This window comes from Chenopodium album, chromosome 25, assembly GCF_948465745.1.
Source record: "Chenopodium album chromosome 25, dcCheAlbu1.1, whole genome shotgun sequence".
NCBI classification, from domain to species: Eukaryota; Viridiplantae; Streptophyta; class Magnoliopsida; order Caryophyllales; family Amaranthaceae; genus Chenopodium; species Chenopodium album.
In genome coordinates this window covers 2,099,569-2,104,134 of record NC_137858.1, presented here as the reverse complement: position 1 = coordinate 2,104,134, position 4,566 = coordinate 2,099,569, and the positions used below count along the sequence as shown (strand labels likewise).

The 4,566-nt window shown below is 41.5% G+C and overlaps 1 non-coding gene across 1 annotated transcript; it reads left to right on the top strand.

Annotated features, from left to right (window-relative positions):
- The first annotated feature begins 248 nt into the window (after positions 1 to 248).
- Positions 249 to 355, top strand: LOC145615741 (small nucleolar RNA R71). Its single transcript, XR_014107334.1, has one exon. It is a non-coding gene; the product is annotated as a small nucleolar RNA R71 (small nucleolar RNA).
- The last annotated feature ends 4,211 nt before the right edge of the window (positions 356 to 4,566 follow it).

Genomic DNA, 4,566 nt, shown 5'->3' with positions numbered 1-4,566 from the left:
TATGAGCTAGCATGTCAAACTTTGATGCAATAAGGTCTATTGCACTAAGATCGTGGATTCCGGCCTTCTTTACTTGAGGTTGCCTTCTATCACCCCCATATGCGTAGTGCTTAGCCACTTCTTCAATCATTTTATAGGCTTCATCCACCGATAGCTTTTTAAGGCTACCACCGGCCCCGTTATCAAGATTGGCTCTTGAAGTAGGAGTAAGACCATCATAAAAGCTTTGAACAATGATCCATGATGTAAAACCATGGTGTGGGCATTTTCTAGTGTAGTCCTTGAAACGCTCCCAAGCTTCACTCAAAGTCTCAGCAATCTCTTGGTTGAAATTGGTGATTTTCCTCCTTAGCTCGGCGGTCTTTTCGGGTGGACAATACTTTCCAAGGAAAGCTCTAGTGACTTCATCCCATGTTGTCAATGATCCCTCTTCTACCGTTCTCAACCAATGCTTTGCCTTGTCACGGAGGGAGAATTGAAACATGTGCATACGGATGAACTCTTCCGTAATGTTGTTTTGCTTGATGGTGGTGCACAATTCGAGAAAGTTGTCCAAATGAGCAAAAGGACACTCATGAGAACTCCCACCAAATTGATCACCTTGTATCATACGGATGAGTTGAGGCGATAGCTCAAAATTGTTTGCATTAGTGGTGGGGAGACGTATGCCACTCCGAAGTGTGAAGGCATTGGGGTGGTCATAATCTCGTAGCAATGGTGGAGGAGGATTGTCGTCTCCCATGTTCTCTTCTTCGTTGGTTGAAAAGATTTCTTCCGGATCCGAATCCGAATACACAATGGAGAACTCAGGTGTGCCTTGCAAAAGTCTCCTGACGTTTCTCAAAGTCCTATTTAGCTCCAGATCAACGGGAATAAGCGGTGATTGCTTACTCTTCCGTGTCATGCAAAGTCAAACAAAGCTAAGAAAAACGTTAGCAATGACTATCACAAGGTGAAAACACAAATATACAAAAATAAATAAGAAAAATTATGATACAGAAATTCACACACTTAGACTCATTCAACAATAATACATTCAATGTGACTTTGCCTCCTCGGCAACGGCGCCAAAAATTTGATAGGCCGTCGTTGAACCTACCAAAGAATAAGTCCTATCTCGGTCTCACTAGCTAATAGCAAGGGTAAGAAAGGGTCGAACCCAAGAGAGGCGTTGAATCAACCACCGAAATACTACCGCATAAATAAGCTAAGTGAAGTCAAAGTTGGTTTGGTTTGGTGTAACAAGTACTAGTTCCGGTTAACTAAACCTAGGGGAAATTAACAGTAATTAGGGGATTCTAGGACTCGGGTTATACCACTCAACTTCATCACAAATCACGATTAGCATGTATAAACAAGGTAAAATAAGGGGTAAAATAGGGGAAATCATCTAAAGCACCCAACTACTCTCTCAAGCTAGAGGGATTACTTGAATCATGAATACAACCTACTCTCGTGGTTACAAAGCATAAAACAAGTGTTAAAGCATAATCACGATGACAAAAACATTCCCTTGACTAGAAATTCCTATTCTCATGGCATTTCAAGTCAATCAAGCATAAGGGAGCTAACTCAAGTTCATCTCTCGATCCTTCGTTGAGAAAGCTTAGATAATAGTTCTAGCAATGGCCACATACAAGAACTAAGCAATTAAACCACTTAAGCTCAACTAATTAACACCCAACAAGTACCAAATTAGCACATACAACAAGTAATTAGTGACTACATCGAGGGTTTTACCCAAACCCTAGAAAATTAGACTACTCACAATCCATGGAGATTAAAGCAATTAAGGATTTCAAACAACTCATGAACATAATTAAACTAAGAATTAAGCTAATTAACAATCTAAACATACAAGAATCAAGCAAATAATTAACAACAAAGCAAGAAGAAATAAGGGAAGAGAGTAGAAAAATATTACTAGAAGCTTGAACTTGAATATCAATGGTGGAGCTTGTCTTCTACAATGATTGAGATTGAAAATTCTAAGCTAATAATTAAATTCTAACTAATGATTTGAGAGTATTTGTGTTTCTACAATTACAAACTAAGAGGAAGCACTAAAAACTTAGATGTCGTACAATAGAGTCTAAGGGGGTATTTATATGACCCTCAAATAAAAAGGATGGAGAAAACAAGAGTCGGGATTTTCTGCAGGTGCGCACGGACGTGCCAGGGGTGGCACGGACGTGCCACCCTAAGCACGGACGTGCAGATTTGGGCAGTAGCTCAGATTTGGCCAGGCTAACTGCACGGACGTGCAGTTTATGGCACGGACGTGCTGGCTGAGATGCACGGACGTGCTGAAGCCTTGCACGTCCGTGCCAAATCGGGCAGTAGCTTGGTTTGGCTGGGACTGTCCTGCACGGCCGTGCAGGGTCTTCTAGGCCCTTCTCTTCACATTTTCCTTGATTTTGCTCCATTGTCACGGCTTCTATCCTTGGTTTATCATCCATATGCCTCAAATGATCGTTTTTTTTTACCTACAATCTCAACAAAAACACTAACAACCCGTGAAGCAAGGGATACACAAAAATTGAATGAAAATAGGATAGAAGTGGACCAAAATGCCAATATATCGAGTAAACAAGGCTCAAAATCACCCTAAAATCATATCAAATAACAAGTTATCATATGGTTGTATGTAAGTCTTCTACGTATCCGTCCTCGCCTGGACGAGGACCAGTATTAGGTGTCTGACCATCTATTGCCATAACGGACGAGTATCCCCACAGACGGCGCCAAATGTTTCGGGGTTTTTTGTGATCTCCTCGGATACTGGTCACGCTCTGCTGGCAACGAGACTCGGACACCTGCAAAACAACGAATATTCCATTTATCGGAATATTCGCCTCCGACGATCAAGTTAGAGATCGGTAATCGGAAAAGCTAGAGAGAGAAAGTAGAGAGAAGTTGGAGCTCTTAATGCTCTTTTTTAATGTTGTGTCACCATCCACCCCTCCCATCATAAATGATTGGGGTATTTATAGGGGTGGGAACATGTGCCCCTCTAGGGTTTGTACCCTAGAATTCTGTGACGTGATTGGCTGCGTAATCAGGGGCCGCCACGTGTCATAGGGGGCACCGTTTTGCGGCTTTCAAGGTTTTCCTCGGGATTTGGGCCTGATGTAATAAAGGCCTTTTTCTCTTTCTGATGTTGTATTGTATGTTTGGGACAGCTGACACGTGTCACCCTATCAGGAGGACACGTGTCGCCCTCTCATAGGGCCACGTGTCGCTATGAGATTGGGCCACGTACTTGGGGTATTTTTACCCTAAATAGGTGGAACCATCCAATTTGCCTTAAAACGGTCAACTTACCCGTTTTCGTACTTGCACCGATTTCGTGAACTCAAGCCTACCACGGTCATTTTGGACAACATATGATGGTTATATATGGTTCCAAACGTCATATATGACCTTAAGATGTATCCCTTAGGATCTCAAAACTTTTCGCCACCGTGCCCTGTAACATAAAAAATTCAACAAAAAGCGTGGATAATAGGCTTCAATTTTGGAATTTTTTGACCTTTTTTCGCCAGAAACAAAAATTGCCGAGATGTTAACCAAGGTCCCTAATGCTCTCCGGGAGTGCAATTAGGGGGTGGAACTATCAAATTTGCCTTAAAACGGTCAATTTACCCGTCTTCGTAATTGCACTGATTTCGTGTACTCAAGCCAACCACGGGCATTTTTGATAACATATGATGGTCATATATGGTTCCAAACGTCATAAATGACCCTAAGATGTATCCCTAAGGATCTCAAAACTTTTCGCCACCATGACCTGTAACATAAAATATTCCTCAAAAAGCGTGGATAATGGCTTCAATTTTGGAATTTTTTTGACACTTTTTCGCCTGGAAATAAAAATTTCCGAGATGTTAACCATGGTCCCTAATACCCTCAGGGAGTCCAATTGAGTGGGTGGAACCATCCTATTTGCCTTAAAACGGTCAATTTACCTGTTTTCGTACTTGCACCGATTTCTTGAACTCAAGCCTACCACGGACATTTTTGACAACATATAATGGTCATATATGGTTCCAAACATCACTATATGACCCTAAGATTTATCTCCTAAGATCTCCAGACATTTCGCCACCGAGCCCGTAACATCAAAAATTCCTCAAAAACTGTGGATAATAGGCTTCAATTTTGGAATTTTTTGACCTTTTTTCACCCGTAAATAAAAATTGCCGAGATGTTAACCATGGTCCCTAATACCCTCCGGGAGTGCAATTGGGTGGGTGGAACCATCCAATTTGCCTTAAAACGGTCAATTTACCCGTTTTCGTACTTCCACCGATTTCGTGAAATCAAGCCTACCACGGGCATCTTTGACAACATATGATGGTCATATATGGTTTCAAACGTCATATATGACCCTAAGATGTATCCCCTAGGATATCAAGACTTTTCGCCACCGTGCCCTGTCACATAAAAAAATTCCTCAAAAAGCATGGAAATAGACTTCAAATTTGGAATTTTTTTTACCTTTTTTGCCCGAAAATAAAAATTTCCGAGATGTTAACCATGGTCCCTAATACCCTCCGAAAGTCC